Source organism: Gasterosteus aculeatus, chromosome 20, assembly GCF_964276395.1.
Source record: "Gasterosteus aculeatus chromosome 20, fGasAcu3.hap1.1, whole genome shotgun sequence".
In the NCBI taxonomy this organism is placed as follows: domain Eukaryota; kingdom Metazoa; phylum Chordata; class Actinopteri; order Perciformes; family Gasterosteidae; genus Gasterosteus; species Gasterosteus aculeatus.
This window is the reverse complement of record NC_135707.1, coordinates 18,823,985-18,851,205: the sequence shown is the minus strand read 5'-3', so window position 1 is coordinate 18,851,205 and position 27,221 is coordinate 18,823,985. Positions and strand designations below refer to the sequence as shown.

At 42.9% G+C, this 27,221-nt stretch overlaps 1 protein-coding gene across 1 annotated transcript in view; it reads right to left on the bottom strand.

Moving 5' to 3' along the window:
* Positions 1-11,919, bottom strand: part of ncalda (neurocalcin delta a) — a 54,762-nt gene extending 42,843 nt beyond the window's left edge. Inside the window, exons 1-2 of the mRNA XM_040164682.2 lie at positions 11,765-11,919; positions 9,079-9,212 (exon numbers count right to left, since the gene is read on the bottom strand). The gene's annotated coding sequence lies outside the window, so the exon portion shown is untranslated. The remainder of the gene's footprint in view (positions 1-9,078; positions 9,213-11,764) is intronic.
* Positions 11,920-27,221: the final 15,302 nt, after the last annotated feature.

Below are 27,221 nucleotides of genomic sequence, written 5' to 3'. Positions count from 1 at the left end.
TTGATGTTACAGTGCAGGGAGATGGTGGAAGGAGTAAAACTAAAAATAGAACGACTTGTCTGGAAAATTCCAACTTTTGTTTGAGATGGTGCTCAACGCGATTACATCACCTCAAAGGCGTTTCATCAAGCAAATAGCGAGCATGGTATTAAAAAGAAGGTATTACAGTCAGGCAACTAGATTTTTTAACAGGTCAATTCTACCATTTTGTTTATTGGGAAGATGATGTCATTTCTTACTAAAAGAAAGCGGTCGGCTCCCCTGTGGAGACACATGGTTTCAGTCTCAGGGTGGAGGAGAGAGAAAGAGCAGCGTTTTTCTCTGAACAAAATGGAACAACGGGGCAACTTCAACCTATTACCTGACGCCATGGCAACAAGTTCTGTGTGTTTGGTGCCTTCGAAAAAACAAATAAAATCAGGAGCAGGAAAGGAGAACAAGATTGGAGTTGCAAAACCTGTGTGTGCGTGTGTGTGTCTACATTGATGCAAAACATCAAACACCAGCAGCGTCTCAAATGAGCTACTCCAGTGACATTCAAGAGGCTGAAACCTCCTTATATACAGAAGCAGACAAGTGTTTCCAAACTTTTTACTGCTACTGTAAATATATTTATACATACATTTTAATTGCAATAATAAAATAATAACATAGAAGCAGTTCAAATATTTATTGTAAACCTCAACTTAAAAATATATTTTATCAAATCAAAAGCCTGCTGGTGTATTCAGAGCGAGTGATCACAGAAGTTACAGAATGAGATTAAATAAATAAAAAACTATGTATGTTATAAACAACACAAATGGAAAGAAAATCAAATAAAAACCCAGATTAGTGAGTCAAATCAATTACAATAAATAAATAAGTAATATAATACCTAAATTAGGCAGCTGTATTTTTTGAAAATCACTAGACATTTTTTACCACAAACAAAATGAGCACTTCCATAGAGGGGATTGCATTCGATTCCCCCGGCGTAGCTGGGACCACATCTGACATAATCACAGGTGGTGTTTTTTTGAGTCAAAATGAGACAAAAATAAAGATAAATAATTATAAACCGCAGACGAAGCCAGACCAAGTGTCGTCAACCTTAAATAACCACACTAAGAGAATTATAGCCTCCACTCTTCTCAAGAATCTCCGTTTGAGTCTTTACCTTGTTTCAGTTAAAAAACACAGGTTTATAAAGCACCCAGGGGTTTATCCCTGAACAGTCCTGACGCCTCAGGTCTTCTGGAGCAGGTCTGCTTTATGTCAAAGACAAACATGGAGTGTTTATGCTCCATGTACCTGGTCCAAACTCATAGAAAACGTCATGGCTTTTGTAATTATTTTTAAATCAAAAGGCTTTTTTGAAATAGTTTAACTATTTAATTTAACTTGCTTTATGAATAAACTGATCACACTGGCTTGCCCTGCAGGCCGTGTGGTTGGGAAACATTAAATTAACCTGAACTACAAAAGAGTCTGTCGTGTTTGTCACGCAGGAATAGAACAGAAGGTTTCACAAGGCCAAAGTAATATGGATGTCGAGTGGAATTTGCAGGGTATTAAAACCAAGCGAAAGAGCAGAAGGAAAGCCGGAGAAAGCTGTTTCAGTGCGCCGCTAATCCCTGCGGACAGCAGCCGGGGCAGCACAAAAAGAAAGCGGGTTGCGGCTGCAACGTGACGTCTTCCCACCATACTTGCCGTGCGGTATACTGCTACAAGTGGCCCCTTCCTCTTATTCACTCTCCCTTCTTGCAGCAAACCAGCTGTCAAGGTTTCCCGCCCACTCATTACTGTTCCTCTCTCATGTAGCTGTCGCTCCAAGAAGCTTTGATCCTACCTCTCTACCGCACGCTGGCTGGCAAACTGGAACATTACATAAAGACAATGTGGGCCCAGATTGTGTACGTGTGTTTGTGTATTCAACTGCACTACATAAAAAAGGTTAATCCATGTAATATATCAATTAGGATCATAGATGTGGCTTAAATAGAACAAACTGTGCGGACAAGAAACAACTGACTATTATTCATTGTGACTATTATTATTGCTGACTGTAATTACAGCTCCTGAAGAGATACCCTCCTATGTCACCTACTCAAGGGGTCAAAGTGTTACAAATATTCATTCATCTATAAAAATGTGCTCTGGAAAAACTTGAAAACTTCTTCATGATAATGAGTAACAGCAATAAATCACACAGTCCTGAGAGAAAGCTACAGAACTAAGCTCAAATAATCAGGAAAGACAATCTCGAGAGTAGTGATGAATACATGTTTTATGATCCACAAATATAAAGATTAATGATGATGATGATCATAGTGCTCAGGGTAGAGACCAGTCGACTGTTGTGCGATCACATTCATATTGTCACAACCGCAAGTGACAATAAACAGCGACAAGAACAACCTCAAAGGTTTTGTAACAACTTACTCATCAGACAATTTTGTATTTCATTGTCATGCAGAGTGACCGACTCGTATGCAGACAGTTAGCTAACAGCTAACGTTAGCGGAGGGCATCGACTAGCAACACAAGGCATCGAGTGAAAACGAGCATACATTTAATCTTGTAAGATGACATGGATAAAAAGAGTAGTTTGAAGGAGATGTTTTCACAGCAATGTTAGCGAGGACATTAGGATTACTTTATTACTACGCTTTAAGCTCGCCAGAGTCTGTTCAACCTAAACATGTCAAAGGTCAAAGGGGGATGTTTACCAATGACTCTACACACACAGGAACCCGCCCCCTTAAAACGACAAGCGATTCTACAGCCCCGATGCCCCGCCCCCTTCTGACAATCCGCAGTGTCTACATGTGACTGGGAGATATGGAGTGCGTGGTTTAAGGGTGCTACGTTGCACACAAACACTTTTAGCACTTCGGTTCAAAAATGAAGTAGCTGTTTGACAAAGAAGAAGGAAATAATACAATAAGCACGTTGTTTTGAAATGACGTGGCAAGTGAATTTCAGTATAAGAGTGTTCATAGAGAAAGACAGCAGGGACACAGCATGCAGTACACTTTATGCATTTCAGTTTAGTTGGTTCACTGCTCAGAGAGTGATGCAACGTGTCCACTGCATTATTAATGTAGTGGGTTGATGATGGTGGTGTCAGACTATTGGCGGCAGCATACAGCAGAGCATGTTTCTACATTTTAACTTGATGCCATGCAATACACATTGCCATCGTTTTTATGTTGTGATATATCGTATGTATGGTTACGCTAGTATTGCGATATGTATGGTATCTGACCATTTTGTCACAGCTGTAGTATTTCTGTGTTTAGTCCCACTTACGAGATATGTGTGCATTCGGTTTCTGTTTCCTTGTGTTAGTCGATCTCAGTCTATGTGCGGCATGGAGACCAACTAGCCTCAGAGTGATACTGAGCAGCTGTTTTAGAAGATAACACACACATCCAATGTTAGCAATGGAAACAAGAGAAAACAAGGACAGTTGACTTTACTCTGCCAAAGATCGTTCATCATGGAAAAAAATATCAAAGTGCATTTCATACATGGAGATTGTTTCACGTCTAGTGACTGAGAACTCCTCTCTAGTGGAGCTGGGGGGCTGTTCGGACACCAACAACGGCCTTACTGTCAATCCTCAGCTATATTTCCATAAGGTGAAACCCACCGTGTGCCGTGCTGTATACATACGCTTGAAGACACATATGGCAGCAAACAGCTGCTGCCCCGTCAAGCGGTTCATATACATGGATGCACCATGGTACGTTGTCCACTGAGGAAGGTAGATGTGCCACACTGAGCACCCAGGTGATCTTCACACACGATACTTTCCATTTGCGTTGACCTCTTTGAGTTACTGGGGTCCGTTTGCTTCATCACAGATCTCAATTCACGCCATCATTCCATTTCAAAAAGTTGTTTTGTGAGTCTCACAGGTCCTCTTAGGAGAATATAGAGTCTGCTTTATTAGTTAAACATGTTAAAATAAATATGAGAGAATTATCTTGTGCTGGACGTTTGTGCTGTAAACACGACGCAGACATATAAGCTGATGTGACGAAGGCCAACAGTTGCCTCTAAACAAGAGTCTTGTCTTGTGTGTTCGTGTGTGTGTTTAGTGTTTGACGTACGTCCGACATTCCCTCTCTTTTTAGCTTTGTTTAGCTTTCCACAAAGTTCTGGAACATATCGGACTCTTTTATCTGCTAAACAGTGACGGTTGTAGGAATTCTTCACTGGGGTGGCCCAGCAGTTTTTTCCCTCGAAAAGCTGCATGCAGCTCAAGTGCTTGCACGTGTTTGTGTTGTTGCAAAGGGAGTTTTGTTCCTTTAAAAGGCAAAGCAGCAATGAACCATGCTGCACCCAAATGCTTCTGATGTGTAAGTTAATGGGATGCTGTCCATCAGTGGTCTGTAAGGACCCTCCCGCCCCCCTTGGTTGGGGGCAGAATTCAGTAAATCAAGAATGCAATCATGGCGTCAGCATTGTAGGAGTCGCATTTAAGTTTATGTATTTAAATACCTCATTTTTGTTCTATTATGTGTGTTTAAAAGCAAAGTGTTCCCCCTACAGTTGAGGCGGGCGCTCCTATAAGTTGGTGGGCATGGCGCTTAGTTGGAGGAGAAATGGGTTACAGCAGATACCGTCTTTGACCTCGGCCCCAGCCCTGTGATGGTGATCCAGTTCTGCAAAAACTAATGGACATTGAAACAATTGCATCTCATTATTATGTTGTATTTATACAACAATAAATACAAAGCAACAAGTGAACAGCAAACTTCTTCTGGGTTTTCTACTTGGAGGCAAAGTCAGACAAACTGGACCCGAACCCAGAGCGTGGTTAAAAACAATAGGGCACTAAATAGGGGCCAAAGGGAAGGAAAGGCCAAAAAAGGAAGACGACTGTGCCGCAACATTGACAAACCTAACATACCAACTGGGGCAAATGTACCGGAGTTCGTGTGGACCGAACCAAACATGTTAGGTGTGAAAGCGCCTCAAATTTCAGTTTATGGTCAGTTTGCTGATGAAGACTGGTGTGATATGCTCAAGGAATTGAGTTTACTCCCCAGATGCTTTAAACAAACCACCTTACCCTCTTTGCCATGGTGTTTGTGTTCAGCAGTACACATGGTGGTATTTTTGACTAGAATGTAAAATAAAAAATGCTCGACAATGTCCCACTGGAGAGATAAACTCAAACCTTGACTGCTTCACGTACACTGCGTGGCTGCACACAGAAATGTGGCTCTATTAAGCATCGGGCCCTGAGGGCCACCATTGTTAGACACTTACTCTCTTCTTAGTCTTTCTATCTGACATCCGTTGAGGGAAGTCGTGCCAGACAGACACAGACCCACAGAGTTAAAACCACCATCTGAAGTGTACCACTAACATATGGATAAGAGGCCGCAGTGCCCTTTAAAATAAACCTGGTCAACTGTAAGAAGATGATTGTGTAAGATCAACAACCCTAAACCGCTTAGATAAGAAAACAGAGCAGCGGTTCTACAGTTCTACAGAGCTACTAGGAGGCTCGACCTCACGGTCCAGACCGTTCACTTCACAGTGAATGTAACTGCCAACCGGCTACAACCGTAAACGGTTGTGTCATGCCTCAAAGGAGGAGACGGGATGCGGGCGCTCAGGCCGATGGGGGGTGTTAGGGTTCATTTTGCTGCACGTGTCCTCGCTTGGGCTGCAGGCTCGCTGTGACTCACCAGAAGAAATCAACAATCCCCACCTAATCGATCAGAACATCTTAACCTCATCGCTGATAAAGCTTCAATAACAATGTGCGGGTTTGTTCGAAAGGAAAATAAACAAAGTGCAGCAGTAATCATTTTTACACCTTTATACTATTGTTGACAGTTCATTTAAGTTACTACTATTCTATTTTCTGTATATACTGTGCATTTTTATATCTCATATTTTACATGTGTATCAATATATATATATATATATATATATATATATATATATATATATATAAATTAATTACCCACTGTTTTATTCCTCCGTCACCACATCAAATTACAGTTTACACCCACGTTTAATTCATAATTTTATCCTATTAGACATCTGTTTGATATTGTCACAATTGGCATAAGAATGCTTTTAGACTTAGTGGAGGCTAAAAAATAGTTTTGAGAGGTCCAGCCTTGAGTCCATGTTTGTGTCAGGTGTAATACAATTCCCTCCATGTGCCCATGGCCTAAACTACCAAAATCTGATCAGGGTGACTTTTGCACCAATTTTGATGAAATTCCCTTCAAGGGTAAGTGAGATATTGGGTTCTAGAGTGTGGACATAGTGAAAACATAAAGCTTCAGGGTGTGGGATAGAAATAAGCGAAAATGTACAGACTGAAATGTACAGAATAAAAAAGACTAAAATATGTCTAAACCTAAAAATAGCTGCCAACAACAAACACTGGACACCAGCCCTTCTTTCAATAGACCAAATGTATTGATCAGAGACACAGTAAAAAAACATGGCTTTTCAAGGTCCAATCCCTGGGCACGAAGAATGTGAAGAGGTAAAAGGCAGAGAAGTTGTGTTGTGTTCAAGCTACCTGGGTGGATGAGATCCGAGTAATAGCAAAATGACAGGACATAACAAGAGCAAAACTCTTTTTCCAATGAAACTAATTTTCAAATTGACATCTGAGACATGCGGCAGAAAGAACCGAAGCCTTCCACCACCTACAGTGGGGCAAAAAAGTATTTAGTCAGCCACCAATTGTGCAAGTTCTCCCACTTAAAAAAATTTGGAGCGGCCTGTCATTTTCATCATAGGTACATGTCAACTATGAGACAAAATGAGAAAAAAAAATCCGGAAAATCACATTACACATTATTGGTAAATTATGGTGGAAAATAAGTATTTGATCAATAACAAAAGTACATCTGAATACTTTGTTATATACCCTTTGTTGGCAATGACAGAGGTCAAACGTTTCCTGCAAGTCTTCACAAGGTTGTCACACACCGTTGCTGGTATTTTGGCCCATTCCTCCATGCAGATCTCCTCTATAGAGCAGTGATGTTTTGGGGCTGTCGATGGGCAACACCAACTTTCAACTCCCTCCAAAGATTTTCTATGGGGTTGAGATCTGGTGACTGGCTAGGCCACTCCAGGACCTCGAAGTGCTTCTTACGAAGCCACTCCTTCATTGCCCGGCCGGTGTGTTTGGGATCATTGTCATGCTGAAAGACCCAGCCACGTTTCATCCTCAATGCCCTTGCTGATGGAAGGAGGTTTTCACTCAAAATCTCACGATGCCCCCATTCATTCTTTCCTTTACACGGATCAGTCATCCTGGTCCCTTTACAGAAAAACATGATGTTTGCACCCGCATGCTTCACAGTAGATATGGTGTTCTTTGCATGCAACTCTGCATTCTTTCTCCTCCAAACACGACGAGTTGAGTTTGTACCAAAAAGTTCTATTTTTGTTTCTTCTGACCATTTGACATTCTCCCAATCCTCTTCTGGATCATCCAAATGCTCTCTAGCAAACCTCAGACGGGGATGGACATGTACTGGCTTAAGCAGGGGGACACGTCTGGCACTGCAGGATTTGAGTCCCTGGCGGTGTAGTGTGTTACTGATGGTAGCCTTTGTTTCTTTGGTCCCAGTTCTCTGCAGGTCATTCACTAGGTCCCCCCGTGTTCTGGGATTTTTGATCATGTTCTTGTGATCATTTTGACCTCACGGGGTGAGATCTTGCGTGGAGCCCCGGCTCGAGGGAGATTATCAGTGGTCTTGTATGTCTTCCATTTTCTTATAATTGCTCCCACAGTTGATTTCTTCACACCAAGCTGTTGACCTATTGCAGATTCAGTTTTTGACAGCTCTTTGGTCTTGGCCATAGTGGAGTTTGGATTGTGACTGTTTGAGGTTGTGGACAGGTGTCTTTTATACTGATAACAAGTTCAAACCGATGCCATTAATACAGGTAACGAGTGGAGGACAGAGGGGCCTCTTAAAGAAGATGTTACAGGTCTGTGAGAGGCAGACATTTTGCTTGTTTGTTATTGACCAAATACTTATTTTCCACCATAATTTACCAATAAATTCATTAAAAATCCTACAATGTGATTTTCTGGATTTTTTTTCTCATTTTGTCTCTCATAGTTGACGTGTAGTGGTAAATGGTAAATGGACTGTACTTGTATAGCGCTTTTCTAGTCTTCCGACCAGTCAAAGCGCTTTAACACTACATGACATCATTCACCCATTCACACCCATTCATACACTGATGACAGGAGAACCACACACAGTGACACCTGCCCATCAGTCACTAACATTCATACGCTGTAGTCGCAGCTACAGGAGCAATGTTGGGTTAAGTGTCTTGCCCAAGGACACATGCGGGTTAGCCAGGACTGGGATCGAACCCACAACCCTCTGATTGGAGGACGATCGTGCTCCCCACTCACCCACAGTCGCCCACAGTTTAATTATGATGAAAATGACAGGCCGCTTCAATCTTTTTAAGTGGGAGAACTTGCACAATTGGTGGCTGACTAAATACTTTTTTGCCCCACTGTAGGTGGTTACTATTGTTTTTTGGTCATGTGAGGAGAAATAAAAGGTTTGATAAGAGACTCATCAGCAGCTGAGACTGACCAACCTGGGATGTTTTCATAAAAAGAGCTGTGGTACATAGGATTCAAAATGTAGCGTCCTGCAGCCCAGAGTGGTGCACGGTACGTGTATTCAAATCTATTCTGAGATTCTCACAATCTAGCAATGAATGAGAAAGCTTCACAATGTACATCTGAGACAAAGCTTTTACCAACAAATGCACAGAATCACCTATTTAAGATGCATTCACAGCGGTGACTCTCCAAATGTACGCTGTTTTCTGATTCCAAGGTGGAATTCCATCTGCTGATGTCGCGCGTTTACACTTCGATTCTTGTAGACGGTATCTCATAACTTCAGACGAGCTATAAAACCACGGCTCGGTAGACCACGGATCTCTGTCACGGGGGTCGGCATCGACCATATGTCGTCAGACACTCCTTCTTTTCTAAATATGGGAAGCACATGAATTGCCTTGAGTGAAAAACTCTTCAATTGTTGTAGTTCCATCACTCACCAGGTGGAGCGCGTGCACACCTGCAGCCCGGGGGAGAGTTTCTGACTGTGGACACTGACCACTGAGTCCCTCCGTGTAGAGTTCGGGTTCGCGGCGTCCTTAATATCCACCAACGAGACGAAAGTTCACAGCACCTGAAGACACATGGAAGGAGAAACATTTGTCAACTTCAGTTTTAGTGCACACGTGTATGTATTATATGCGCTGTAGAGCATGTTTGTCTCCAGAAGGGTTGTGTCCTGCACAGGTCAGGGTTCATGACCTGCACACCCAGCAGAAGCTTGACCTTCCATTCACACACGTCAGAGGAAACACTGGCTGATGCTCGAGCTTGGATAATGTTACTGTTGGACAGCCTCTGTTTACACGCTCCATGAAAGCTGCTCACACGCACACAGACTGCTCCACTCCACACAGGCTGAGGGAATGTGCTACTAGTGGGGAAATTACAATTACACTAATTTATCAGAAGGATTATAAAACCCAACATTCCAAGCTCACGCTGCACCGCAAGATCGACAGCTGAGTTTGCAATACCACTACGGGTGCACAATTAATCAAAATGATATCAAATCCATGATATGGCCCGTTTTCAGATTTACAGGGTGTAATATTTGTGAAATGCGTAATGTGTGTTAATATTTTAAATGTAATATTATGGTGCTGCAGAGATGTACTGGCCTACACATTTATATTTAATAGTTATACATGTTTTTCAGCACAGCAACGTGGGATACTGTATGTCACAGCATCCACAGCAACTAACTGTAACTATGTGACCCAAAAGCAAGTTACTGAACTGGTTCATCCAGGACATTATATGACTGTTAAGACGGCAGTCTCATACACTTAACTGGTTAACTGAGGATTATACTGTGTTGCATGTGTTTAAACACAGATGTCCCCCTGTGGGAGCGTCATCGCTACCCCTAAAGAAAAATATGATTAGATGATACACATTTTCAAAATAAGTGTATCTAATATTGTTTTTATTTTTGGTTTTAAATGAAGGAATCATTTAAAACAAATGAGCAACACAAAATAGCTGAACATTATTCGGCTTAGTTTAACAAACGGGTTATTGAAAAAAAAAAAAAGCTTTATTCCTCCATCATAATCCATCCATTATCTGTAACCGTTTATCTTATTCAGGCGGGTAGGGGGCCGGAGCCAATCCCAGCTGACATCAGATGGAACATCCTGGACAGGTCACCAGGCTATTGCAGAGCTGACCCCCCCCATCATAATCCCCCCATGGTAGAATTTGACCAGATGCACCACTAAGCCCCAACTCCCTCCTGTTGGTCTGCTGCATCTGTCAGGGACACGGCGCTGCCTGATGATGTGTGGCCCAGATGTGGGCTCATCTGGCTGCCTGTGCATGTGATAAGCAGGTTGCGGTTGGTTCCATCATAAAAACACACCAATACCAAGATCTTACAATGCACAGTGGTGTGGCCATTATCCTCAGTAAAAAAGAACACGTAGAGTGATATTTCCAGCAGACATCGTGGATTACTGACTGTCACTTCTATCATGGGTGTTCCCATTAGTTACAGTTGTTTTTACATAAAATAAATGATTACTCAACTCATTGACTAGTTGGCTGATGAAAATGAATAAACCATTAAAGACATTTTTTGAGTGAAAAAGACAAATATTTGCATGTTGAAGCATCTCAAAAGTTAAGACTGGTGTTCATTCTGCAACTTGTCTTGCGTCATAGTGAACTGAATAAGCGTGTCATTGTGGAACCCTAATATTTTAGTACTTAATACTTACTCACTTGTCCCTTAGTCTTAGTCAAAATGCAATATATAATAATCCTCTTGATCTTTTACTGTCTTTTTAAAGAATTGTGACAAAGTTACAAAACAACCAGACCATTTTACAGTTGCTCTTTGGTGGACAAACAAATGAGGCATCTCTGTAATGCAGTGATCTGCTAAATCTGTGGAAGGGATGCATTTACCCAGAATGCACTTCAGCTGCCATGTGAGTAAAATGGGTTCATCGTCGCCGCAAAATGATGATTGCTACCTACTTGAAGGTATAACATTAGGCAAAGATGATTCGGATTTTACTTTAATCTCCGCAGAAGTCACCTGTTATTCTGACAAATAATCACCGGCATTTCTTTGTGTGGTTCTAGTAGAGAAGCATCTTTGTGCTAAAATGAAAGTATTAATAATAATAATAATACACCTTCTGTGAACTCTGCCCCCAGAGCCCAACCTGCGGAAACGTTAAGCACGTGTGCACATGTGGCTCAAAAGCGGCACGCGGTGACAACCGCGGGCGGAGCGCCGGGGACCCGGTGTTATCATCACGGCGCGTGAGACGCAAGAGAGCTCGTGACGTCACAACCCAATCCTGGACTAGCATAGCAAGCTAAAGTGATTCTGTTGGTAAGGACGTGTCACGGCAATGCGACACGCAGCATGCCGAGGGTAACAAGCTGCAACATACAAGAGGCACCGTTAGCTAGTTTATCGGTTTAGACACGCCAGCAGACGGGGAAGAATTATTTACGAGACTGGTTTCATTTCAACATGGAAATGAAGATGTTAGCTACCAACGTAGCGTTACATGTTAGAGAGTTGACCACAACGTAACACGGTTATCTCAGTAAGGGTTCGTACGAGGACACAAGCCAAAATAGCATCAGACCATGAAACGTCCTAACCTGTGTCACCGAATGTATCCCCTTCTTCATTTGCCGGTTAACTGCAGAGCGACTCTTGCAAACACATGGATCTCCAACAAGTGTCAGAGAGTGCGCGATTCAAAGATAGCATAAAGTGAGGATGTGCGGCGTGCGACAGAAACTGGCTCATTTTCCGTCACTGCTAAAATTTCGCTCACAACGTATGCGCTTGTTGGACAAGACAACAAGTTTGCCACCAGACATTTTTTTAAATAGAAGGTTGGTAGTGGTTGTTCTCAAAAACTGATATTTTAATTAATTGTTAATTGTGGTATCAGGAAAAATGAGTGGAGTGAGACCTCTGTCTTAATCTCTCTGCCACCGCGAGCGTAATTACATGACAGTTTCTTAATAGGATTCTGCCGCCATCTAGCGGACAACTATGGAAGGTTCGCCTATAGTGATTTAATCCATATTCACAAAACTGATGTTGCATTAACCAAAACCACTGCGACCATTTACAACTGTAAATTCTAATTGTAGTTTGCCCAGAAATTCCCATAAATCGCAAACAATAGAGATTGGTTATTTAGCTCCTGAGTCCCTAACCAAATTCAATCTTACATTTGTTTTATCTATCTTTGAACCATATAATGTTGGTGTGGGATTTTTATATTGACTTAATTGTATTTGCACACAAAACAACCCATATAATCCAGATAATTATTCCTCTAACTAAATTCGATATCAAACCACACCAAAGTGGAAGGTAATCCAGCTACACAAACATATTCAATAAAATAGAACAAAAAACGGCAACATCAGGAAGCACGCTAATTATCTTGTGAGTCTTCAAAGAGAAACTTTCAGTTTGATTACCAATAGTGATCTATTGATACGTACAAACACATTTCTTCTTTCAACAGATTAAGCATGATCCCTTCTGGGCTTTGTGTATCCAGAGCTTCGATTCACTCAAGTCCTATTGAATGTCTGTCATGCTGTACACCAGCAGGTGGTGATCGAGCGCTGTGCTTTACAGTGCGTCCACATTGTGCTGCCCCTTCATCTCATGCAAGTTAAACCTGCCACAATGACATTTATCCCCTTCATTGTGTTGCATCCATCCCTTTCTGCACACATCTTTCTGTGCATGTAATCAGTTAAAAGATAAAAGGTTTAAAGCCACATTTAGCTGCACAACACATGCCAATGCATTTTTATCAACTATATATACATATGTGTGTGTGTGTCTGAATTACAGGCCTTTTGGTCCTCAGATATGTTGCTGTGTTTTTTTTTATTTTGGTTAAAGCAGGTTACCCCCACGTACCTCTGCCTTCTATTTAGATCCATATAATAAAGCTTAGTAATCCTCTCTGCCTTTTTGAGAGAACAACCACATTGCGCTGGATCTCACATATATGTATATATTTATCACCCACCCACCCCCACCTACCCTCTTCCTCCACCATACATCAGTCAGATCTGTCTCTAGATCTGCTCTCACTTTAATGAGTAGAGAGGTAATCAACAAGAAGTGATGCCAGACGTGCTAATAAATTCTGCATGAATACTTGCAGAGTATTGAAGGGTCAGAGGACTGTGCCTGTGACATAAAGCACACTGTCACATGCTTCTCTCACACACCAATTTTTATTCCATTGGGCAAAGAATGGATCAACATCAATAGATTTGAACATAAAAACATATATTATTTTACATGAATATAGTTGTGTTGTTTAGTTTGAAGACTTGTATTTAAATATTTGATTTTATCTTTTATTCTTATTCAGAGCATAACAATGAGTTATCATGGAATGTATCTGTACTGCTTAACGGTTAAATTAAAACATATTTGCAGAAAACCTCTGCCAGATGTGGTGGAAGAAATGGAAAGATTTCATCATCCATTGTTCCAAACCACAACAAATTCACCTTTTGTTCAGCTTAATCTTAATTACTGTTAATCAAAATTAACCACCCAGTAAAGTAGATGGAATTAATGAAATCGGGAGCCGAATGAATACTCTTTACCCCAACAAAAACCCTGAAACCCAAAGACGGCAGAGAGAGTTCTACAGCGAGAACGGCTTGGTGATCAGAGGAGAATCTCGAAATGGCCCCCCAAAAAACAAAAGAAATGTGTCCAGTGGGGAGGATTACATTTATGGTGCAGACAGAGACGGGATCTGAGGAGGATAACTCACAGAGAGCAGGCTTAGCGGGTAGGGAGAGAAAGAAGCAGAGGCAATCTGAATAAGGAAAAGAGCAAATGCATGAATTAGGACAATGACGTTTTATTTTTTATTGTTATAATTTTAGTTTTTATTTTCGAACTCGAAATTGCTAATTATGCCAGCAATGATTTTGTAAAAATGTTATCTCCTCCAAAAAATGCCCGCGTTTTTTTTTTGGAACGGCGTGCAGCATTTTTAAATGAATTAATTAGGCGATCATAGCAATTACTGTATGCATTGTTGTTAATGAGCCCAGAGGCAAGCGAGCTGCACTCATCCAAATTACACTCACGAGGCACAGAGCCAAGAAAAGGTCCAAAACCGGAGTGTTAAACATTCCCTGAGTGAGAGCTAACCCGGAACACACGGGAACCTTCCACTCCCGCTGCTCAACACATCTTTCCCTTTATTCTAAATACAAACGCAGAGCCTCTAAACCTCACTGTTCCATCACAGCTCCACTGATCCGCCACACAGTATACATATGCACAAAGCACATCACAATCACTTGGTCTCTTTGCTCATTTTTATCATTTCACTTTGCACTTTGTCTTTCTCGGCCTTCTGTCTTACCCCCCTCTGCCAAAATCAGTGTGGCATTTACTGTCTGCATTCGGAGAAGCACAATAGCTGAGCGTTATGAGGGAAAGGTCTTATTGTCAATATGATAATTCCATCAGGTGCTGTAATCGGGTTTCTGAGTGAGTGACACGCACAGATCCCTGCTGTCGCAGAAATGCCCGTCCTTTTTGTTTGTCACTGGCGAAAATGTCAGAGCTGCGGAGTAAACAGTAGCGTGGTACCAGAGAGTGTGTAGTCTGCAAGGAGGTCAGAGCACTTTGACCCCACAGGCACACACACATTAGAGCAGACAGTGTGCGGATGAATGGATACCGTCTCTTACATTGCACATGGCCGGTATGAAACGTGCCCTTTGGTACCACTTTCGATTTTTACAATACATATACACTCTTACAACGCAATATTATTTTTGATTATAGGTAGAAGCATCCATGAGAGCTTTTATAAAGCATTTTGTTGGTGGTCAAAGATATAAATATTTGATATAGTAGCTGGTTAACCATGAAAGATCGCAGTGTGTTATTGTAATATCATTTCTCTGGTAATATATTCTTATATTCTACGTTCCGATATATTTTTTATACTGCATTATAACATCATAGTTCTCTTTGTGAATCTATAAATTGCTCACTGTTTACACTTGGTAGTAGGAAAGAATCTATGAAGAACAACACCCACAACATTGTAAACTTATTTTGTCTTAATATGTGAATGCGGTTCATAGAATCTCTAAAAATAACCCATAGTTTCTCATCACATAAGAGAAAACTCCATAACATCCAGCGAATGTTCTGTCAATCGATCAATTGATCCACTTCAGCCCTATGCACATGGTGAGGGTGTGTGTGGGCGAGACAGAGAACCAATGACAAAAAGAGAATATGTTATACCTGTGCCACAGGGATTAGTTAGTAGTTAGTTTTGCAGCATGAATTCAGCACAATGAAAAAATACTAGTTTATGTCGATCAAGCCAGAAGAGACGGACCAGTTAGTTAGACTCCAAGAATGTCTTGGAGACATCAAAACTTGGATGACCGGCAACTTCCTGATGCTAAACTCAGAAAAAACGGAAGTTATCCTGATAGGCCCAGAGTGCCTTCGAAGCCAGCTGTCGCGTGATACAGTTTTTATGGATGGAATTGCTCTGGTACCCAGCAGCACCGTCAGGAATCTGGGAGTTCTCTTCGACCAGGATATGACCTTCAACTCGCATATAAAGAAGACTTCAAGGACTGCCTATTTCCATCTACGTAACATATCAAAAATCAGGAACTTCCTGTCTCAAAGTGATGCAGAAAAATTAGTTCATGCGTTTGTCACTTCCAGACTGGACTACTGTAATTCTTTGTTATCAGGCTGCTCTTGTAAATCTCTTAAGCCTCTCCAGCTGATTCAGAATGCTGCAGCACGTGTATTAACAAGAACTAAGAAAAGGGATCATATCACTCCTGTATTAACTTCTCTGCACTGGCTCCCTGTTAAATCAAGAATAGATTTTAAGGTACTTCTCCTCACCTACAAGGCACTTGCTGGTGAGGCACCGTTGTATCTTCAAGAGCTTGTAACACCGTATTGCCCTACAAGGCAACTGCGCTCCATAGATGCTGGGTTACTTGTTGTTCCTATGGTTTTAAAAAGTAGGCTGGGGGCCAGAGCCTTCAGTTATCAAGCTCCTCTTTTGTGGAACCAGGTTCCACTTTCAGTCCGGGGGGCAGATTCGGTTAGCTCTTTTAAAGTAAAACTTAAAACGTTCCTCTTTGATTCTGCCTATAGTTAGGGCTGGCTCAGGTTAGTCCGGACCAGCCCTTAGTTAAGCTGCTATAGGCTTAGAATGCCGGGGGAATTCTTAGGACACACCGAGCTCCTCTCTCACGCTCTCTTTCTACCATAATTCAAGTTTTATTAATGCACATGACTAATTCAGCTTCTTTCCGGGAGTTTTTTTTGTGCTTTCGCCCCTATCAGGTCTCCATAGATCGTGGTTCCTTCGGGACCCTGGTCCTGACACCTACCGTGGCCATGCTGACGCCTGCTGCTGCCATCATCATCATCATCATCATTATTTTAGATATTAATCATATTACTTTACTCATAAACCAACATTACCCTCTCCTAAAATCTCTGTGCTCTCCCTCCCCACAGGATTCTGTGGATGGTGGTTCTATCTGATGGTGGTTGCCTCTGCAGTGGTCCTGCTGTGCGCCTGGCTTACTACTCACAATTACTTGAATCATTTCTGTCATAGGAATTGCATGTATTATACATTGTTCATTCTGTACACATGGCATCCATTGTAGTCTGTCCATCCCGGGAGTGGGATCCCTCCTCTGACGTTCTCCCTAAGGTTTCTTCCCTTTTTTCCCTCTTGTAAGGGTTTTTTCATTTTTTGGGGAGTTTTTCCTGTGCCGATGGTGGGTTTCGGGGCAGAGGATGTCGTATGTGTACAGACTGTAAAGCCCTCTGAGGCAAATTTGTAATTTGCGATTCTGGGCTATACAAAATAAAATGACTTGACTTGACTTGACTTGAATATGTATGTGTGAGATAATAGAAGCTCTGAGTGAAGTCTAATTGTGTGATAACATAATTTTCTTTTTTCTCGTTTGTTTTCTCCACTTTTTGCTGCATAAAAACCCCCAGCATGCACTGGGAGAGGTTTGTCATGAGGCAGAGTGTGTGAGAGCAGAGTGTGTGAGAGGTGTGTTATGAGGCAGAGTGTGTGAGAGGTGTGTCATGAGGCAGAGTGTGAGAGCAGAGTGTGTGAGAGGTGTGTCATGAAGCAGAATGTGTGAGAGGTGTGTCATGAGGCAGAGTGTGTGAGAGGTGTGTCATGAGGCACAGTGTGTCATGAAGCAGAGTGTGTGAGAGGTGTGTCATGAGGCACAGTGTGTGAGAGGTGTGTCATGAGGCAGAGTGTGTGAGGTGTATCATGAGGCAGAGTGTGTGAGAGGTGTGTCATGAAGCAGAGTGTGTGAGAGGTGTGTCATGAGGCAGAGTGTGAGAGCAGAGTGTGTGAGAGGTGTGTCATGAAGCAGAATGTGTGAGAGGTGTGTCATGAGGCAGAGTGTGTGAGAGGTGTGTCATGAAGCAGAGCGTGTGAGAGGTGCGTCATGAGGCAGAGTGTGTGAGAGGTGTGTCATGAAGCAGAGCGTGTGAGAGGTGCGTCATGAGGCAGAGTGTGTGTGAGAGGTGTGTCATGAAGCAGAATGTGTGAGAGGTGTGTCATGAGGCAGAGTGTGTGAGATGTGTGTCATGAAGCAGAATGTGTGAGAGGTGTGTCATGAGGCAGAGTGTGTGAGATGTGTGTCATGAGGCAGAGTGTGTGAGATGTGTGTCATGAAGCAGAATGTGTGAGAGGTGTGTCATGAAGCAGAGTGTGTGAGGTGTATCATGAGGCAGAGTGTGTGAGAGGTGTGTCATGAAGCAAAGCGTGTGAGAGGTGCGTCATGAGGCAGAGTGTGTGTGAGAGGTGTGTCATGAAGCAGAGTGTGTGAGAGGTGTGTCATGAAGCAGAGCGTGTGTGAGAGGTGTGTCATGAAGCAGAGTGTGTGAGAGGTGCGTCATGAGGCAGAGTGTGTGAGAGGTGTGTCATGAGGCAGAGTGTGTGAGAGGTGTGTCATGAAGCAGAGTGTGTGAGAGGTGTGTCATCAGGCAGAGTGTGTGAGAGGTGTGTCATGAAGCACAGTGTGTGAGAGGTGTGTCATCAGGCAGAGTGTGTGAGAGGTGTGTCATGAAGCAGAGTGTGTGAGAGGTGTGTCATGAGGCACAGTGTGTGAGAGGTGTGTCATGAGGCACAGTGTGTCATGAAGCAGAGTGTGTGAGAGGTGTGTCATGAGGCACAGTGTGTGAGAGGTGTGTCATGAGGCACAGTGTGTCATGAGGCAGAGTGTGTGAGAGGTGTGTCATCAAGCAGAGTGTGTGAGAGGTGTGTCATGAAGCAGAGTGTGTGAGAGGTGTGTCATGAGGCACAGTGTGTGAGAGGTGTGTCATGAGGCACAGTGTGTCATGAGGCAGAGTGTGTGAGAGGTGTGTCATGAAGCACAGTGTGTGAGAGGTGTGTCATCAGGCAGAGTGTGTGAGAGGTGTGTCATGAAGCAGAGCGTGTGAGAGGTGTGTCATGAAGCAGAGTGTGTGAGAGGTGTGTCATGAGGCACAGTGTGTGAGAGGTGTGTCATGAGGCACAGTGTGTCATGAGGCAGAGTGTGTGAGAGGTGTGTCATGAAGCAGAGTGCGTGAGTGGTGTGTCATGAAGCAGAGTGCGTGAGTGGTGTGTCATGAAGCAGAGTGTGTGTGAGAGGTCTGTCATGAGGCAGAGTGTGTGTGAGAGGTGTGTCATGAGGCAGAGTGTGTGCTGCTCTCAGCCAGCAGCACGAGGAGCTCCGACTGAGACGCGGCCTCAAAGCGGCAGTGACTGGAACCAGCTGGGGGTGCTGAGGCCCAACTGCAACCGAAAAGCATGTAGGCTGCTTACATGCAATTGTGGACTACTGTGAACATGCAGACACAAATGCACATGTGCTCATACATAACAGTGAAAAAAAGATGTTGCTCCCTCAATTAACATTGTCTCTTCGTCCATGCCTTTTCAACCACAAAGAATTGAGGAAATATCAGAAGGAAAATGTATCTGCGAAAGTCAACGGTGCCTTTTTGTGTGCAATTATTTTCATATAACATATTAATAAATGTCCTTACACTCACCCTGCCCGCCCCCCCCCCCCCCGCCCTTGTCCTCTCAGACGTTTATCTAAATAGATGCTCTCTAATTACTGTGTCTGGCGGCCTTATTATTCTTGGAGAGTGATATTTTACTGTGATGAAAGGCGGAGAAGGTCAATCGTAACAGAGGACCCGTGGGAGAGAGCAGGACACCCGGGCTCTGTTTGTTTACCTGTGTGCCTTACATCCCAGGGATCGGACTTAAAGGGACAGTGCGCACAAAAATACACATTTTTGCTCACACTTGTAGTGCTGTTTTTTAATCTAAACTGATTGTTATAACCGGATTCCAGATGCATGTTTCTGTGTAGTGATACAGTTGGCGAGTGTAGTTCTGTAGAAAGAAAATAGTTCCAACATGAATCTGCTCTCAAAGTCTGTGAATTATTTTAAGAAAACCAAGCATAAAAGGCGTAAAATCTGTTCTTCATGCCGTGATCCAAGATGTCAACGCCGAAACTCAAGTGTTTAAAACGGCAGTCCACTGAGCCATGGCCATCATCATTATGACTCCACCCACTTATTTTAAGTGAAGTTACCCGGGGACACGAGTGGCAGAAAACTACAAAATAAGACAGGAAGTGAACCACACCGTGACAGGCTGGAGGTTTCCGTGCGTGTGCCAGCGGCAGAAACACTGTCATTGGTAGGACCTGTTTTTCAGTGGCTGACTTGGGCTTCCATACATTAACCTACAAAAGATGCAGATGGATAGTAATTCACTGCACTTGTATGTGTATTTCCACCACTTCATAAAATATATGTAACATGCAGTTTTAATTACGGTAGTCTGCTATTATTGTAAATTGACAGCTTTAACTGTTTATTCATGACATTGGCCGTTAATTTACAAGCAAGGGATGGAAATTTAACTGTATGTTACAGTTATAAGACATACTGTAAGATACCGTTAGAAATGCACCGTAAATTTACAGCAATTTGTTACAGTGCAGATACAGGACCTGGAGGCCAGCGTTCCCATCCTGGAAGCAAACACTGACCCCACGATGGCTGGAGGCCCGGGCCATGAAGGTGGGGCCCCTTCTTCCTCAGATCATTACGCAACAGCGAGAATTGAAACAAACCCTAACCCTAACCCCCTAATGGAGGCGACAATTTAAACAACATGAAAGTTGTAGCTTCGGAGAATGTATCACATCACACATTACTTTGTGCATATGGTAAATGGTAAATGGACTGTACTTGTATCGCTCAAAGCGCTTTAACACTACATGACATCATTCACCCATTCATACAGTGATGATAGGAGAACCACACATAGTGACACCTGCACATCAGTAACTAACATCAACACACTGTAGTCGCAGGACTACAGGAGCAACGTAGGGTTAAGTGTCTTGCCCAAGGACACATCGACATGCGGGTTAGCAGAGCCTGGCATCGAACCGACAACCCTCTGATTGGAGGACAACCATTCTCCCCACTCACCCACAGTCGCCATAGTGGTCTCATAGCCACAAAACTCTTGGATTACGGCTGTCGCCATCTTGACTTTTTTCAAACCGATGAACAGGAGTTACAATATTTGGACAGTGAAGGAGTGTCAATCAGTAGGTAGCCCGGCGCTAAAGCATACTCTAAGCCAGAGGTGCCCTCACTAGTCATAGTAATCTACCCTCCCCTCCCCCGAGTACCGGCCGGCTGACCGACAACAGCACAAACGAGTCGATATGAAGAAAACAACAAGCCTCTCATCTGTCAGAAGGAGGAAAACGTCACAACCAAATTCTTGGTCATCACCTTACTAGAGTCACCCTGGGTTGCTCTAGAATGAAATTAAATGCGTCTATTAGCAAGCAGGGATTGCTAATTAGCATTAGTTTCGGTCATCTTCCGTGGTAGACCACACACGCGTGACGTGACTTTCTTTCTTTTTTTATCGATTTTATTGACCTATTGGGGACCCCTGGTGCTAGACTATTTACCTCTAAAAGATCTTCATTTACTAAATAAACATCAGGCTGAATTGAGGAAGACTTGAAACTAGATATTTGTTCACAGGAATGAGTCTGCTGTATTTAGTCCAACATGACGCAGAGTAGTACAAGCATTTTTATTTAGGGGTCATGCAGTACCCCTCACTGCGTCCCTAGCAGCTGAAAGTGCGCTGCTGTGAAGCTGACCTGACCTCTGAACCTCCACCCTCCTCCACTGACGTGGAGCATCGGGGAACTGTCCAATAAGGGTCAATAAAATACATCATTACCACGACTCGGGTCAGATATACCAGCATAGCCCGCTGATCCCCGGAGCACCTGTATGCCCTCTCATTCACGCTGTACGTGGTCTGCAGTTACCACTCACTGTTAACCCCTGAACTTAGATGCTGTGATGGTGGCCAAGCTGAAACCTGCAATAATTGAGACCTGCAATTAACACTGGCTAATCAATGGGGTAATTGCAGATCAGGGCCGCTGGACTGTGAGGGGAAAAAGAGGAGTTTACTGCAGACACCATATTGATTTTCCTCAAACCAATTAGTTGGTTTCCACCACTTTGGAGTGTTGGTCCCCAGCCATCTGCTTCTGTAACACAGAGTGTTGCTTAGATTGTACGCTGCACGAATCCACTTCCTATTTGTGTTTGGTCTTGAAGTGCCATTTTGTAGGATTACGCGGGATTGGTTCATAGCTTCATAGGCTTCATACAATCTTCCCGTAGTCCAATATGTTGCACTGCCATGTTTCCATGGTGGCCCAGAATGGACAAACCACAAAAAGTGGGTTTTTGTTTGGTTTTAACTTGCAACCTCACCCAACTCAATACTATTAAATCCTCTACACTGTTTCTTTAGGGTGACATACATGAGATTACTGAGATTCCAGTCGGAAGTCGGAAGTCGCTTTGGATAATACCTGTAATGTAATGTAATGTAACATGGATAAAGTTATGTGTTTTCTAGGAAAATAGTCCGGAGCACAGCGGCCCAATAATACATGATAATAATTAGAAGCATTGTGCCTGTATTGCAGACGTATATACGCTTGTTTAAATTATCACCACATCAAAGATTAGTATAAGGATTTAAGTAGACATTTCCAGTATAATTTTGCCCTTATTTTGAAAAAAACAAAAAAGCACAACAGTGGCGGGAATTTTTCTGTTACATTGATAACTGAACAGACATTGATAACGGTCAACGCACGGCATAGTTATGCAGTTTGAGGGAATTGGCCAATTAATCTGGAGACCACTTTAAATCGAAATTGGTTTGCTTGTAATCAGGTCACCATGGTAACATAGATGTACACATCCTCAGGTGTGTTAGCAATCTGCGTAAGACTCTATAAGCTGGACTCTGCTGCCCTATAATCAATTTTCCTAAGATTACATGTGAAGACTTATTTATTTTTTTCATCAGCTTCCACTCTCGACGAAGTCCTCCTGCGCTCATTATCCTCGCTCCTCTGAGGTGAACACACAGACACGTGCACCCGATATTGATTTGGAGAGCTATTTCCGAGATGTCTTTTTCCATTCATGAGCCAGTAGTGTGCGAAAGGCCAGTCCTCCTCCACCCCCACCCCCAAAGTGAAGCCATTAATGCATGCAACCTGCCCACCCAACCACAATAATAGCGCTACTTGAGATCAGCACTACAGCCCCCCCCCTCCCTTTTTCTTCTTCTTGCAGGGACCACAATCACAAAAAGATGTCTTTCGTGCCTTTTCACAGAAAAGCTAAATGGATCTCTAATTATAATGACCTTCAGTGAAAAGGTTGGACCATAATTGGAAAACAGCCCTGGAGTACAGGCCATCATCTGTGAGAGTGGCTACGGTAGAGAGAGAGAGAGAGAGAGAGAGAGAGAGAGAGAGAGATGAGGGATTTCTTAAGGCAGGTCAATTCTGGCATCAAATGGCAATATGCTGAAAAACATAAGAACCATTCTTTCCCTCTTTGTCTGCTTCTTTTGGGTTATTTATTCAAATACTCAACCAGCAGTGCTGATGGAAAAGAAAAGGAGAGAAATGATGATGATGAATGATTGATTTGACAATAAATATTTCACTGAGGTTTAGCTTGTGCTGTCCTACTTTTCAAAAAAGCAAAAGCCTAATACTATAAATCAACTGTCTTTATAGTGAAAGCTAATTTAAATTATTTGCCAGTGAAGAGAAACCAGACATATTTCTAAGGGAAGAGATGGAAAAAGGGGAAAGGATAGTAATTGCTCCAGAAAATTAAAAAACCCTTTTTGAAATTAACATAGGGTGACTGTTTCCACGCTTTTCATTACCAAACTAATAGATTTAATCTATTGTTCTATGCATTCTTTTTTCTCAGACTCATCAGAACGTGACACACACACACACATACACACACACACACACACATCATGCTGTCTGTGCGACGTGTACCAGCCATCCTTCTCCCTTTTCTTCCTCTTTCAGAAACCATCACAATTGAGCTGCTATAGCGAGAAAAGAAAAACTGCTTCCTCAAGCACACTCTCTCCTTTCCTTTATTGTCTTCAACAAAGCCAGTTTATTAATCCAAAGGGGAAAGAGAGAAGAGGAAGGGCAAGAGAGGAAAAAGAGGTAGCGGGGGGGGGGGGGGGGGGGGGGGGGGTGCAGAAAAGGCAAGTCAAAGCAGTTTTGAGTTTCATCTCATTTTTCTTTGAGAGGGTTGGGGAAGAAAAAAAATCAATTATGGAGCACACCTGAATATTATTTCCAGCACCCAGCCACCCACTCGCATGCCCGTCCCCTAGAAAACCAAATTACTCAGCAAACTTATCGCTTGCTGTAGCAGGTCCGGTATTAAAGAAAACAATCAAGCGGGTCTGGATTAATCTCTGACAGGCGCCTTATCTTTAACTTGCACCTTTGTTATTTTCTGATGAGCTGCTCTTTTTTCTTTTTTTTTTCGCCACATTGTACCATACCTCAATGCCCCCTTTCATTTTCTCTGCGGGCCACGCTGGAAGACCTTTCAGTTTATTAAAAAACCCTTTATTTGTGAAGAACAAAGAGGAGGCGAAGGCAAACAATAAGGTCAGGCAATCTTCTTTCAGCCAGCAGTCGCTCACCTGTTATGCTGGAGTGTTATCAGTGCTGGGGAGGGACTGCTGTAGGTGAGAGAGACAGACAGGACGCCAGAATGATCCCGCTGCCGCGCTGCTTGATTGACATATATCAGCCCTTTGGCTGCTATTCATATCAAAGGAAAGAGGCCTTTGGCCAATCCACACCTCTGCTGGATTCTTATACAGGAAGTAGAGACTCAGAGGGCAACGATCCAGAGCACACATAGACACATACATTAATATACTCATACCCAGAAATAAGTGCAAAAATAGACAAAAAACAACAACAACCGGGAAAGCATTAAAAACACATCTCCAGTGCTGGTGATGTGTGCTCGGTCAGCCCTGGTTGCCAGAGTTACGGCAGCCTCATTTAGCCCGCGGCTGATGGAGCTGAATGGAGCGGAGATGCCGCGAAGATTGCTTTTCATTACTTACCACTGATGCTCCTGTCTCGCCGCCATTTGTCCATGACAGCCCAAACACAGAAAACACCTGCTATAAGTGGACACGGCCACACGTCTGAAACACAACTGCGCAAGGGGCGGGATGACGGATGGGTATTGATTGCAGGGGTGAAATACGGGCATGCATAACAATTGTTTATGTATTTAAAACACAGAGTGATGAAGACACTGTGACCTTGCAACAGAGGGTTCGTAGCTGCAGCTGAATTGTAGACTTTTAAGTGTTTGAATGGACACGGAAAACAATTGTTCATTAATATTACTCACACTTTAATAACGGCATTTCAGTTTGATAAAAGCGAACGTCAACTCGCTTCTTTTCTATGTCAGTATAAAGACTTCACTGAAAATCTCACAATAACACGATAGGCAAACAAACGTTTTGAATACATTTATGCTTTCAAATGTGATTCATCGGGTGGCCACACAAAATGACAATGGGTATTTTGTTCCTTTTTAGGTGCAGTTAATGTGTAACCTAACATCACAGCCAGAGGTCCCACCAGCTCCTTTCCCCCTGAGCCCATCTCGTTCCTGCCTCGGTTCCACCCATCCCAATCTGAAGGGTTAAGGTTAGTGACAAGTGTTCATGCTCGCCCGCTTATCTCCCTCCTTCCACAGAGCCGACCCCGCTTGCTTTGCACGCTCACTCGTTCTTATCTCCCTCCTTCCCGTCCTGGAATCTTCCATGATGGAGAGAAGCAGCAAACAGACACAAACACACTCGCGCGAGCACATTTATACAGATGATGCACAACTTAACATGCCAATAAAAGATAATGAAACCTCAGTCATTGCAAACATATCTAAGATAGTGTAAATGAACAAAAGGCGGGTACATGGGACATATCATCATTTTAATAATGACGTTAATGAGAACGGAAAAGCTATTTGACATTTTCTTTTCAAAGTGGGGCAATACTGTACTGTACATACTATTCTCTGAACAGGGAATATAACCTCTCAATTGTGCAAGTCAAATAAATATATTTTTTCTTACAATTTTAAAATATATATAGCAATTTGGACAATAAGTACATGTCCAATCAAACTAGAAAATTTGAATAATAAACGTTGCAGTCTAACTCTCTATTTGTGCAAGTACTATTTTAAGTCGCTATCAAAATCAAAAACGCAATTTTGTAACCACAAAAATGTAACGTTCAAATTCTTAACTCGCACACGGACGTCTACTTATGTTAAAAATATCTGATGCTGAACTTTTGAATTTTTTCTCATGAAAAGGAACCACACCAGAGAGGGCACAATGAAGCACGGTTTCCTAATTGGGTCTCGACAGCTGATTGGCCAATGAGCTTTGGCTTTTGACAACTTTAACGAGGAGACAGGCAAGCCAGTTCATCGGTCCAACAGTCATTCAGCTCATTACTGTAACGCTGCTCCATGAAATATTACTTCTCCAGGCAAGAGACTAATCTGATGTGACACATACTGAGAAAGCTGCAGAATAAAAAAATGTTTTTTTTGCCAAACCTCCTAGAGCTGCTGGAAACCAGTTTTTAAAAAAAAGCAGAGCTGTTGGTTCTCTTCTTCCCTTCAAGCTCCTTACAAAACTACAAATGATTTATCCTTAATTATTTGCATTTTAATCTGAACTCCTCTGATTTAGTTGCAGCGTTTGTTCCACTATGACTAACAAATGGAGGATTCAATTTGCATTCACTTACACCCCAACACACACCCATACACGCACTTTCCCCCGTTTCCCTTGGAAGAACAATGGTGCAGATTGGTGTGAAGACCGAGGCAGAATAATGAGACGTGTCTTCCTGGCTCGGCTGTGCTCTAATGAACCCTGCAGCGGACCCCACAATGTCCTCACAGCGCTGCTGATTCACGCCACTCCGGTTTCCACGAGGGCTCTTTCCCGCTCTCTTCTCCTTCCACTCTTTATCTCCCGGCCTCCACCTCTCCTCCCCCCGTAGTCATTGTGGCCCCCCTCGTGCGCATTGTCTGATGTCGTTCTCCGAGTAAATAACACTTGACACAGTTGTTAAACAGAGAGCATCTAAATGTCTCCTAACTCGACATCAAACGCCATGCTAATGTCTGTTGCATTAGTGATAGGGCGAGGAGGGAAGCGCGCGCCGCTCGACACGGCGCCGAGCAACAACGCACTCCGGTACACCACAGAAGAAGATAATGAACAAAGAGGAACGGCATGAAGAGGCTCTTCCTTCATGCTCTCCGTGTGTTTGGAGAGCGGAAAAAGAGCTACATCAGAAACCAGCTTGCTGGCTCCATCTCAGTGTTTGACGGAGATGATTGGTGTACCCAGTGGGCTGTTTGTTCAGACAGGGTGATAATTAGACCGCTGTTCCCACTGCAAATAATACCGCAACAGTGACAACCTTTAAGAGCCCCAAAGCCCCTAAAAAGGAAATATCCCAAATAAGCTGTCTATTTATCTAATGA